The following is a 14,117-nucleotide window of genomic DNA, read 5'->3' as shown; positions in this document are numbered from 1 at the left end:
TATGCGTGTTGAGGTGTGTACTCATCTTAAAATCTGAGAAAAGATAAAGATTTTTTAGAAAATTCGAATAATAATTGTGGACAAAATTTTTTTTTATATTAGTTTATGTTTAATGCTCGTTTATGTTTCATTTGTGACGAGTGAATTTAGTGAACAGTTGAACTGGGCGCGGTGGTCCGTATTCTTCCTTTTTGGCCTTGGCCTACTAATGGTACGGTTGCCACACAATCCTCTGGGCTGCTTTCTCGGGTGCCTCCACACCACTCAGCCTATCCAGCAGATTACCACACACTTTAATCAGAGGTTACTTGGTTAATATTTCATTTACTTTCATTTCATTTATTATACTCTGTACTGCGATATCGGTAACTCCTCCCCCCCTGGAATGAAGTGACGGCCACATCGAAGGAATGGCCGAAACGTAATTTAACGGAATTTCCACAGGGGTGATAATGGTGCTTCTTCTTTCAAAATCAGGGTCAATATTGTGCATATGGTATTCTCGTTTGACCGCGCGTTCACACTTCCGAGATCCTTCTGTTAACACTCCGACACTCGGCCTCCTTCCGCACGCGATCTCTCAGATGATTTTTGGATACTTGGTACGCCGTTTAAACAAATCATAAAATCGGGAGAAACCAAATTTTTGTGGTATCAAATATCGCATAAATCACACTGGTTGCAAAATGAAAGGAATATAGTGATCGAAGTCACCGTGTAAGGTGACTTCACCCATCCAGTGAACTTGTACATCAAGCAGCCCGAGACTTTGCAATCGTATTCTGAAACTTCAGTTTCAGATGAGCCCATAACGTTCATAACATTCATAACGTTAGCGTACATATGTTGTGTTGAATCGGCTCCGAAAATGGTAAGTCGAATCGCCCATAACGACTTCATTATAGTCTCCCGTCAATTGCTGGTCAATCGAGCCGACACGGATAAGGACAAACGGAGTGCCAAGGTGCTCATTATCTACAGCACTGGAAAGCAGCACATCGTCACCTTCAAGCTGCCCATCCATGCGTTTACAGTGCAAAAGCTGTTTCTCAAGATGAACCTTCATATGGAGGATAACATCACGATTGAATGCATGGAGAATGCCGGTGGTATTATCCATTTTGTGGTCTCTGTGGGATTCGCCATCGGTGATACCATTGCCGATAAGATTGCCAAGGCGGAGGAGTTCTACAAGAAGGTGCATAAGTCCAGGGCGTCCGCTGATGCCGCTCCTCGCAACGCGGTGCCCGTTGAAGAGCCACCATCTCTTCCGGTTGTCAAGCCATCGGTGGTCTCGGTGGGCTTCGCCATCGGTGATACCATTGCCGATACGATTGCCCATGCGGAGAAGTTCAACAAGAAGGTGCATCAGTCAAAGGCGTCCGCTGGTGCCGCTCTTCCCAACGCGGTGCCCGTTGAAGTGCCACCATCTCGTGCGGTTGTCAAGCCATCGGAGACTTCGGTGGCCAACAATGGTTGCCAGCCATCTGCAACCAAAGGCAAGAAGCACAAGAAAAGACATCGCGCTCCGGGAGACACCAATGCTGACAAAGCGATATCGTCGGCGAATCAAGACGCCAATACTCCCAAGACCAAGAAACAGAAGAAGTGTCATTCTGCAGAGGACAGCAATGGTTATCAAGTTGCTGGTGCTCAAGACAACCCAGGTTCATCTGGCAATAAACAGGGAAATCAAACCCCCACGGGTAACACCTCAAATTCTCCAAAGAAGAGCAATGGTCTTCAGGGCGTGCAACCAGCTGGAGACGCTGTCGCAAGCTCCCAGTCAATCCAGTCGAAGGACCAAGTCGCACATGCCACTGTTAGCAAGAAATCGGAAGAGACAGCTGGTGGATCTCAATCGCGGGTGCAACCGAATGTTGCATCCATACCGGCGCCAGCCGAGAAAGCAACTAGTGACACTATACCCACACCTGCAGAACGCGCAGAGAAGAGTCGCCTGCGCCGGAACATTACCTGGATAATAAGCAGGGACTTTGACGATGAAGTCATTGTGCTGTTGAGCAGCGAGGATGAGGAGACCACCGCCGCCGCCAATGGCCAAACAGAGGGAAGACTCTCCGTCGACGAGAATCCAACGCTTTTCACATATCCGCCCACCGGAACCGGTGGCCTGAGCATCACCATTAAGAACTATATGTGTCTCAAGGAAGGCTCATTTCTGAACGACATAATCATTGATTTTTATCTGCGCTGGCTAAAAAATAACATCATACCAGAGGGTCAGCGCGATAGGACGCACATCTTTAGCACATTTTTCCACATGAGATTGACCACAGAGACGAGTCCCAACAACACGAAGGAGCCGGTGGCCAAGAGGCGTCACGAAAGGGTAAAGAAGTGGACACGAACCGTGAATATATTCGAGAAGGATTTCATCATAATACCATTCAACGAGAAGTCCCATTGGATACTGGCCATCATATGTTTTCCAAACCTGAAGACCTCCGTGGTTAACCATGATGTACAGACACCCGGCGAAGACATTCCAATCAAGCAGCCATTGATTCTCATCTTCGATTCGTTGGAGGGCAACTCACGTGATCGAGATATTGCCATATTGCATGATTACCTCAACTTCGAGTACAAGGCAAAGTATCCGAAAGAGCGGGCGCGCATCTTCAACGGGGATAATATGCCAGGTCTCATTGTGGAGGTGCCGCAGCAGGAGAATCTCACCGATTGCGGCCTCTATCTGCTGCAGTATGCGGAGCAATTCTTCACAAAACCCATCGTTAACTATAAGCTGCCCATTAGGGAGCTAATCGATTGGTTTGACCTGCTCACAGTAACCAAGAAGCGCGAGGATATCGCCAATCTCATCCAGAAGCTGATGAATGAAGGCAATCAGCAGGGCATAACTTTGCCCGTCATAAAGTTTCCCACACTGAATGGCATAATGGTGATGGATGTGGATGACGATAAGGAATGGGACACGGAGGAAGAGAATCAAACTATAAACCAATATAGTTTTGAAACCAGAACACCGCCGAAAAGAAGGCATACACTCAAGTAAACCACTTGTGAAGTGGCTGCTTCGGAAAATTATATTTTCACACAGAAGAACTGAAGACGACGACAACGCAATGCACACACGTTTGGAATACTAGGAGGAGCAAGTTACACGGAGGTGGGTTCACCAGAATTATAGGTTTTTTCCCCCAAAAGCAAGAAAACTTTCATACACACACACACACACAAGTCACCAAAAAGAGCAGTGCGGCCAAAAAGACGATAAAGAGGCAACCTACCAGAGAGAGAGAAAGAGAGACACAGATCAGGATCACAGGATGAGCAGGATAAGCAGCATGAGCAGGATAAGCAGGAGCTGGATGCCAGGAGGTGGAGAATGGCCAAACATCAAGAAAAATTCTAAATTTAGAGTCACCAAATTAATAGAAAATATTTTTTTTTTGTAAATAGCAAAATAAACGGTCCATAGGACCAATAAAAATAAGTCACGCAATAAGCATAGCTTTATAGATTGCCAAAAATGAATTCTACTATACTATATGGTACTTAAGCGCGGTTATCAGCTATTTGGAAAATCAGCATTATACTCGACTCTAAGCCCACACACATACACAGACACACGCACACGCACACACATGGATCTCTTTGCATTGGTGTTGGGGTTCGGCGATAAGAAAATCGAGCCATTAAGTCGCGAGCCATTTTAGTGCTGCTGCTGTTCATCTCCTGGTGTCAGCTGGGCGTCGCCGGGGGTGGCACGCTGATACTCCCTCGCTGCTGTCTATTTCTGGGCTGCTGATGATGTTGATGGCTGCTCACAAGTCCCCAGGCAGTGAGGACTCCAGACTCCTTCACAGTCCGGGGGGCAGGACTTTTTAGCCTTCGTTAGTGCTGGTGCTGGTGCTGGACATGCCTTTGGTTTTGGAACTTCATTAATTATTGTTATATTTTTAGTATTTTCTGAGTAAGTTTTCTCGAGTTTTTGGGTCTTCAATTCTTCCTGATATTGAAGCAAGTGGTCTAGCTCTGCATGTAGCCTTAGAGCTTTCGACCAAACCGGTGGCGTTTGCTGACCGTATATTAGCCACCTTACGTGGGCTATACGTTTGTTCAGCTTGGTATTTAGACCGCCACGGTGTTTTCCCATAACTCAATACAACTCTACTCACTCAGATATTTCCTTAGTTTTGGCAATTGTAAGTTCCATGTAATGATTCCTCGGTCTTCTTCCTTAGCCTTCCAGTCCAGTTTTCCTCCAATATGTGTTTTTTATTTCGTTAATTTGTCCATCGTTGGACGACTGTCACGGTCGCCATGTAATGGGTCGTTCATTGATAACACAAGTCTTTTGGTTTTGATTGCAGCCGTCAGGCTGAATTAGGTTTTTATTTGATTTTTATTAAATTTTTGTTTGGCGGAAATGGTTCTGCCAGTTCAACGTCTTTACAGTGTCTGCGTTGTGAGTTTTGAATATATTTCGTCTTAGGCTAAGCCGCGTAGCTGCGCTGCCGGATACGACATGTTGTATATCTTATATATCTAGGCTTATCGAGAGAGCGATCTATGTACTTATGTATTATGCATTTGGTCGGCGTGGGAATGCTGACCATGCACTTATACTTTGTAGCCTTCAAGTGTACGATCATGTTACATCCGCCTTGGGCCTTATTGGTTGCATAAACATAAACATAAACATAGAAACAAAGTGCTGCTATATGTTAGTATGCTATTATACTTAAATGTTCTTAATATTACATAGGCGAATACTACACCAATGGCACCGGAGTTGTTCACTTAATACTTGAAACGTATCAGCGGAATTTAATTTTTTTAGGAAAGCTCAAACTAATTATAAGGTATTTGCGGTATTTATTTTTAATCTTCGAAGAGCGTAAACTGGATGTAAATGTGGTTTCACTCAACCTTGACAATTGATGTATGCGTGTTGAGGTGTGTACTCATCTTAAAATCTGAGAAAAGATAAAGATTTTTTAGAAAATTCGAATAATAATTGTGGACAAAATTTTTTTTTTATATTAGTTTATGTTTAATGCTCGTTTATGTTTCATTTGTGACGAGTGAATTTAGTGAACAGTTGAACTGGGCGCGGTGGTCCGTATTCTTCCTTTTTGGCCTTGGCCTACTAATGGTACGGTTGCCACACAATCCTCTGGGCTGCTTTCTCGGGTGCCTCCACACCACTCAGCCTATCCAGCAGATTACCACACACTTTAATCAGAGGTTACTTGGTTAATATTTCATTTACTTTCATTTCATTTATTATACTCTGTACTGCGATATCGGTAACTCCTCCCCCCTGGAATGAAGTGACGGCCACATCGAAGGAATGGCCGAAACGTAATTTAACGGAATTTCCACAGGGGTGATAATGGTGCTTCTTCTTTCAACATCAGGGTCAATATTGTGCATATGGTATTCTCGTTTGACCGCGCGTTCACACTTCCGAGATCCTTCTGTTAACACTCCGACACTCGGCCTCCTTCCGCACGCGATCTCTCAGATGATTTTTGGATACTTGGTACGCCGTTTAAACAAATCATAAAATCGGGAGAAACCAAATTTTTGTGGTATCAAATATCGCATAAATCACACTGGTTGCAAAATGAAAGGAATATAGTGATCGAAGTCACCGTGTAAGGTGACTTCACCCATCCAGTGAACTTGTACATCAAGCAGCCCGAGACTTTGCAATCGTATTCTAAAACTTCAGTTTCAGATGAGCCCATAACGTTCATAACATTCATAACGTTAGCGTACATATGTTGTGTTGAATCGGCTCCGAAAATGGTAAGTCGAATCGCCCATAACGACTTCATTATAGTCTCCCGTCAATTGCTGATCAATCGAGCCGACACGGATAAGGACAAACGGAGTGCCAAGGTGCTCATTATCTACAGCACTGGAAAGCAGCACATCGTCACCTTCAAGCTGCCCATCCATGCGTTTACAGTGCAAAAGCTGTTTCTCAAGATGAACCTTCATATGGAGGATAACATCACGATTGAATGCATGGAGAATGCCGGTGGTATTATCCATTTGGTGGTCTCTGTGGGATTCGCCATCGGTGATACCATTGCCAATAAGATTGGCAAGGCGGAGAAGTTCTACAAGAAGGTGCATCAGTCCAGGGCGTCCGCTGATGCCGCTCCTCGCAACGCGGTGCCCGTTGAAGAGCCACCATCTCTTCCGGTTGTCAAGCCATCGGTGGTCTCGGTGGGCTTCGCCATCGGTGATACCATTGCCGATACGATTGCCCATGCGGAGAAGTTCAACAAGAAGGTGCATCAGTCAAAGGCGTCCGCTGGTGCCGCTCTTCCCAACGCGGTGCCCGTTGAAGTGCCACCATCTCGTGCGGTTGTCAAGCCATCGGAGACTTCGGTGGCCAACAATGGTTGCCAGCCATCTGCAATCAAAGGCAAGAAGCACAAGAAAAGACATCGCGCTCCGGGAGACACCAATGCTGACAAAGCGATATCGTCGGCGAATCAAGACGCCAATACTCCCAAGACCAAGAAACAGAAGAAGTGTCATTCTGCAGAGGACAGCAATGGTTATCAAGTTGCTGGTGCTCAAGACAACCCAGGTTCATCTGGCAATAAACAGGGAAATCAAACCCCCACGGGTAACACCTCAAATTCTCCAAAGAAGAGCAATGGTCTTCAGGGCGTGCAACCAGCTGGAGACGCTGTCGCAAGCTCCCAGTCAATCCAGTCGAAGGACCAAGTCGCACATGCCACTGTTAGCAAGAAATCGGAAGAGACAGCTGGTGGATCTCAATCGCGGGTGCAACCGAATGTTGCATCCATACCGGCGCCAGCCGAGAAAGCAACTAGTGACACTATACCCACACCTGCAGAACGCGCAGAGAAGAGTCGCCTGCGCCGGAACATTAACTGGATAATAAGCAGGGACTTTGACGATGAAGTCATTGTGCTGTTGAGCAGCGAGGATGAGGAGACCACCGCCGCCGCCAATGGCCAAACAGAGGGAAGACTCTCCGTCGACGAGAATCCAACGCTTTTCACATATCCGCCCACCGGAACCGGTGGCCTGAGCATCACCATTAAGGACTATATGTGTCTCAAGGAAGGCTCATTTCTGAACGACATAATCATTGATTTTTATCTGCGCTGGCTAAAGAATAACATCATACCAGAGGGTCAGCGCGATAGGACGCACATCTTTAGCACATTTTTCCACATGAGATTGACCACAGAGACGAGTCCCAACAACACGAAGGAGCCGGTGGCCAAGAGGCGTCACGAAAGGGTAAAGAAGTGGACACGAACCGTGAATATATTCGAGAAGGATTTCATCATAATACCATTCAACGAGAAGTCCCATTGGATACTGGCCATCATATGTTTTCCAAACCTGAAGACCTCCGTGGTTAACCATGATGTACAGACACCCGGCGAAGACATTCCAATCAAACAGCCATTGATTCTCATCTTCTATTCGTTGGAGGGCAACTCACGCGATCGAGATATTGCCATATTGCATGATTACCTCAACTTCGAGTACAAGGCAAAGTATCCGAAAGAGCGGGCGCGCATCTTCAACGGGGATAATATGCCAGGTCTCATTGTGGAGGTGCCGCAGCAGGAGAATCTCACCGATTGCGGCCTCTATCTGCTGCAGTATGCGGAGCAATTCTTCACAAAACCCATCGTTAACTATAAGCTGCCCATTAGGGAGCTGATCGATTGGTTTGACCTGCTCACAGTAACCAAGAAGCGCGAGGATATCGCCAATCTCATCCAGAAGCTGATGAATGAAGGCAATCAGCAGGGCATAACTTTGCCCGTCATAAAGTTTCCCACACTGAATGGCATAATGGTGATGGATGTGGATGACGATAAGGAATGGGACACGGAGGAAGAGAATCAAACTATAAACCAATATAGTTTTGAAACCAGAACACCGCCGAAAAGAAGGCATACACTCAAGTAAACCACTTGTGAAGTGGCTGCTTCGGAAAATTATATTTTCACACAGAAGAACTGAAGACGACGACAACGCAATGCACACACGTTTGGAATACTAGGAGGAGCAAGTTACACGGAGGTGGGTTCACCAGAATTATAGGTTTTTTCCCCCAAAAGCAAGAAAACTTTCATACACACACACACACACAAGTCACCAAAAAGAGCAGTGCGGCCAAAAAGACGATAAAGAGGCTACCTACCAGAGAGAGAGAAAGAGAGACACAGATCAGGATCACAGGATGAGCAGGATAAGCAGCATGAGCAGGATAAGCAGCATGAGCAGGATAAGCAGGAGCTGGATGCCAGGAGGTGGAGAATGGCCAAACATCAAGAAAAATTCTAAATTTAGAGTCACCAAATTAATAGAAAATATTTTTTTTTGTAAATAGCAAAATAAACGGTCCATAGGACCAATAAAAATAAGTCACGCAATAAGCATAGCTTTATAGATTGCCAAAAATGAATTCTACTATACTATATGGTACTTAAGCGCGGTTATCAGCTATTTGGAAAATCAGCATTATACTCGACTCTAAGCCCACACACATACACAGACACACGCACACGCACACACATGGAACTCTTTGCATTGGTGTTGGGGTTCGGCGATAAGAAAATCGAGCCATTAAGTCGCGCCGGCGATTCTATAGACGCTCAGTTGCTTTGGAGCGATTCTTTGATGCATACGAACGTCGGAGTTTGCGGATTGTAATAAAAGAGCAAGCACAGAGAGAGAGAGAGAGACAGTTAATGAGACAGAGAGGTCGCGTGCGGAAGGAGGCCGAGCGTCGGAGTGTTAACAGAAGGATCTCGGAATTGTGAACGCGCGGTCAAACGAGAAGAAAAGGAGCAGTGCAAGCATCGGGCGGCAAGAAGCCCGAAGGACTCAGAAGGACGAATCACCACAAGCAAGTGGAGATCCTGGGAGTGGAGGAGAAGGATCTGACGTGTCGTAAGGATCATTGGAGTCAGTGGCCAGCGAAGGTGGTCCCAGGACGAGCGTTGCCTCGCCCAAGGACGATACACCCTGCACCATAACATCCTAAACCCAGACCGACCGGCGGGTGGTCTTCCAGAGGAGACGACTGCGACGAAGCGGGTTCCAGAAGGACAGTGGAGTCAGTGGTCGGTACAGGTGGTCCCAGGACGAGCGTTGCCTCGCCCCAGGACGATACACCGTGCCCCATAATATCCTAGTCCCGGCCGGGCCGACTCGTCGTCCACGTCAAGGAGCCAGCAGTACCACGGAGGCAAGGCGTTGCAAGAGAAGCGCCGAAGAAGATCTCCGAAAAAAGTCAATCTCAGTTTTTGGCGTCCAGAATGGAACTGATTGTGCTTCTACTTTCCAGACTTAAGCTAAGCTAAATGTTTACAAAAGAATTCTAGTGTTCGTTGGCAACATGTATATATCGAAGTGCTGGTGCGGCGGTTCTTGTTTCTTAATCGAGAATTGTCGCAATCACATCCTGTCAAAGTGCTGTGTCTGCATTTGCAACATAGTAGCAGTTTCGAATCAGCTCATAAGGGCAATGACTGTTTTGGCAGCTTGGCGGGTGGTACCGAATCGTGTATACTCTGTACTGCGATATCGGTAACTCCTCCCCCCCTGGAATGAAGTGACGACCACATCGAAGGAATGGCCGAAACGTAATTTAACGGAATTTCCACAGGGGTGATAATGGTGCTTCTTCTTTTCAACATTAGGGTCAATATTGTGCATATGGTCAGGAATACGAATAATATATAAATTGTGAAGAGGTGACTTGTAGCCGAAGTCTTCATGGTGATGATGTCATCTTGGCCTGATAAGGCTTGTATATAGAGTTTGTGCAGGTTTATGTCTTCGAAAGTGTTTTTTATATTCATCTGCTCGAATGATCTTGTTTTATTATGAATTCGTTGATAGATTTTATCTCGTTTTCTGACAATTTTAATTTGGGTATAAGATTTAACTTAGTTATTAAGATGCTTTCGGCTATGTTACTTATGTGGTTGTTTAAGACATCTATATTGAAATTAATTCTAGTGATATATTGGAGACAAATATATATATGCAGGTGGGAGCTTTGTATTACACATACACTAGGGCTTGACTGTATATGTACACATTGTAACGAAGTGCTACAATGTGCTTTTAAGTTATGATTATACAGTACAGTAATTAACCGATATGTGTGCATACTACAATACTACTTGTATTGTGCTTCACGGGACATATTGGGTTAACAGGGCATAGTAGTTTATGCTCCATTTTACAATGTGTCTTAAAATTTTTCTTATATATATATATATTTATATTTATTGTTAATTAGTAAATATTTTAGTGCTGCTGATGTTCATCTCCTGGTGTCAGCTGGGCGTCGCCGGGGGTGGCACGCTGATACTCCCTCGCTGCTGTCTATTTCTGGGCTGCTGATGATGTTGATGGCTGCTCACAAGTCCCCAGGCAGTGAGGACTCCAGACTCCTTCACAGTCCGGGGGGCAGGACTTTTTAGCCTTCGTTAGTGCTGGTGCTGGTGCTGGACATGCCTTTGGTTTTGGAACTTCATTAATTATTGTTATATTTTTAGTATTTTCTGAGTAAGTTTTCTCGAGTTTTTGGGTCTTCAATTCTTCCTGATATTGAAGCAAGTGGTCTAGCTCTGCATGTAGCCTTAGAGCTTTCGACCAAACCGGTGGCGTTTGCTGACCGTATATTAGCCACCTTACGTGGGCTATACGTTTGTTCAGCTTGGTATTTAGACCGCCACGGTGTTTTCCCATAACTCAATACAACTCTACTCACTCAGATATTTCCTTAGTTTTGGCAATTGTAAGTTCCATGTAATGATTCCTCGGTCTTCTTCCTCAGCCTTCCATTCCAGTTTTCCTCCAATATGTGTTTTTTATTTCGTTAATTTGTCCATCGTTGGACGACTGTCACGGTCGCCATGTAATGGGTCGTTCATTGATAACACAAGTCTTTTGGTTTTGATTGCAGCCGTCAGGCTGAATTAGGTTTTTATTTGATTTTTATTAAATTTTTGTTTGGCGGAAATGGCGTTGGCGTTGTGAGTTTTGAATATATTTCGTCTTAGGCTAAGCCGCGTAGCTGCGCTGCCGGATACGCCAGCGGCGGAGCGGCTTTCTTATGTATGTATATCTTATATATCTAGGCTTATCGAGAGAGCGATCTATGTACTTATGTATTATGCATTTGGTCGGCGTGGGAATGCTGACCATGCACTTATACTTTGTAGCCTTCAAGTGTACGATCATGTTACATCCGCCTTGGGCCTTATTGGTTGCATAAACATAAACATAAACATAGAAAAAAAGTGCTGCTATATGTTAGTATGCCAATGGCACCGGAGTTGTTCACTTAATACTTGAAACGTATCAGCGGAATTTAATTTTTTTAGGAAAGCGCTAACTAATTATAAGGTATTTGCGGTATTTATTTTTAATCTTCGAAGAGCGTAAACTGGATGTAAATGTGGTTTCACTCAACCTTGACAATTGATGTATGCGTGTTGAGGTGTGTACTCATCTGAAAATCTGAGAAAAGATAAAGATTTTTTAGAAAATTCGAATAATAATTGTGGACAATATTTTTTTTATATTAGTTTATGTTTAATGCTCGTTTATGTTTCATTTGTGACGAGTGAATTTAGTGAACAGTTGAACTGGGCGCGGTGGTCCGTATTCTTCCTTTTTGGCCTTGGCCTACTAATGGTACGGTTGCCACACAATCCTCTGGGCTGCTTTCTCGGGTGCCTCCACACCACTCAGCCTATCCAGCAGATTACCACACACTTTAATCAGAGGTTACTTGGTTAATATTTCATTTACTTTCATTTCATTTATTATACTCTGTACTGCGATATCGGTAACTCCTCCCCCCTGGAATGAAGTGACGGCCACATCGAAGGAATGGCCGAAACGTAATTTAACGGAATTTCCACAGGGGTGATAATGGTGCTTCTTCTTTCAACATCAGGGTCAATATTGTGCATATGGTATTCTCGTTTGACCGCGCGTTCACACTTCCGAGATCCTTCTGTTAACACTCCGACACTCGGCCTCCTTCCGCACGCGATCTCTCAGATGATTTTTGGATACTTGGTACGCCGTTTAAACAAATCATAAAATCGGGAGAAACCAAATTTTTGTGGTATCAAATATCGCAGAAAAATATTTCCCGCAGTTTGGTTAAAGCTGAATGTCTGCCGGATCTGTCATCTGATCACTCGCCTGTACTAATTCACCTCCGCCTGTACGCAGAAAACGTGAAACCACCATTCAGATTGACTTCTCACAAAACCAACTGGCTCAGGTATAAAAAATATATAAGTTCACATATTGAGCTAAGCCCAAAACTCAATACTGAATCTGATATAGAGAGCTGCACGTGTGCATTGCAATCCATCCTTACTGCAGCAGCTCTTACTGCAACACCCAAAGTAACAAATAATACAATTAATTCAAAAAAGACCAACGTACAAATCGAGCAACTCGTCCACGTAAAACGACGCTTACGCAGAGAATGGCAATCTTCCAGATCCCCGACTGCAAAACAAAAGCTAAAAGTAGCCACACGGAAACTGGCCAACGCTCTGAAACAAGAAGAGGGCGACGATCAGCGCCGATACATAGAGCAACTCACACCGACAGGCACAAAACAAAAGTCACTGTGGCGAGCCCACTCAACTCTTCGCCCACCGACTGAAACCGTTTTGCCGATAAGGAATTCCTCAGGTGGCTGGGCCCGTAGTGATGAAGACAGAGCCACCACATTTGCCGCTCACCTACAAAATATGTTCACGCCAAACCAGGCTACTAGTACATTCGCGCTGCCGTCCTATCCCGTAAACCGCCACCAGCAACACACCCCAATTGTGTTTCGTCCTAAAGAAGTAACTAAAATAATCAAAGACAATCTCAGCCCGAAAAAATCCCCCGGCTGCGACCTTATAACACCGGAAATGATCATCCAGCTGCCACATTCTGCAGTTCGCTACATAACCAAGCTCTTTAATGCCATCACCAAACTTGGTTACTTTCCACAACGATGGAAGAGGTCGATTATCATAATGATTCCAAAGCCTGGTAAGAACCACACAGTCGCTTCATCTTACAGACCAATAAGTCTACTCTCATGTATTTCGAAACTATTCGAAAAATGCCTGCTGATCCGTCTTAATCAACATCTGATATACCACAATATAATCCCAGCCCACCAATTTGGATTTCGCGAAAGCCATGGAACCATTGAACAGGTGAATCGTATTACAACGGAAATAAGAACTGCATTTGAATATCGCGAATACTGTACAGCAGTATTTTTAGACGTATCCCAAGCATTCGACAGAGTCTGGCTCGACGGCCTAATGTTTAAAATCAAAACATCCCTACCCGAAAGCACACACAAACTTCTAAAGTCTTACCTCTATGACAGAAAGTTTGCAGTACGGTGCAACACTGCCACTTCCACTGATCATACAATTGAGGCTGGAGTCCCCCAAGGCAGCGTTCTTGGACCAACCTTATACCTCATCTATACAGCCGACATCCCTACAAATAGTCGCTTAACGGTATCCACATTTGCCGACGATACAGCTATCCTTAACCGTTCAAGGTCCCCTATCCAAGCTACAGCACAAATGGCACTGTACCTCATCGACATTGAGAAGTGGCTCTCTGACTGGCGAATAAAAGTAAACGAGCAAAAATGCAAGCACGTGACGTTTACTCTAAACAGACAAGACTGTCCTCCGCTCTTGTTGAACAACATACCACTCCCGAAAGCAGATGAGGTAGCGTACCTAGGAGTATTATTATTTTTATTTTTAGTTCTTATACAAAAAGATTCAATAAATAAAAAAAAAATTCATAAAAAAAAAAAAAAAAAATCGCATAAATCACACTGGTTGCAAAATGAAAGGAATATAGTGATCGAAGTCACCGTGTAAGGTGACTTCACCCATCCAGTGAACTTGCACATCAAGCAGCCCGAGACTTTGCAATCGTATTCTGAAACTTCAGTTTCAGATGAGCCCATAACGTTCATAACATTCATAACGTTAGCGTACATATGTTGTGTTGAATCGGCTCCGAAAATGGTAAGTCGAATC

General features: G+C 44.6%; 1 pseudogene; it reads left to right on the top strand.

Annotated features, from left to right (window-relative positions):
• Nucleotides 1-1,470: 1,470 nt before the first annotated feature.
• LOC117149516 lies at nt 1,471-7,875 on the top strand (annotated as a pseudogene).
• Nucleotides 7,876-14,117: the final 6,242 nt, after the last annotated feature.

This window comes from Drosophila mauritiana, unplaced genomic scaffold (assembly GCF_004382145.1).
Source record: "Drosophila mauritiana strain mau12 unplaced genomic scaffold, ASM438214v1 U_238, whole genome shotgun sequence".
Lineage (NCBI taxonomy): Eukaryota > Metazoa > Arthropoda > Insecta > Diptera > Drosophilidae > Drosophila > Drosophila mauritiana.
The sequence above is the reverse complement of the archived record's forward strand: the minus strand, read 5'-3'. Positions and strand labels throughout refer to the sequence as shown.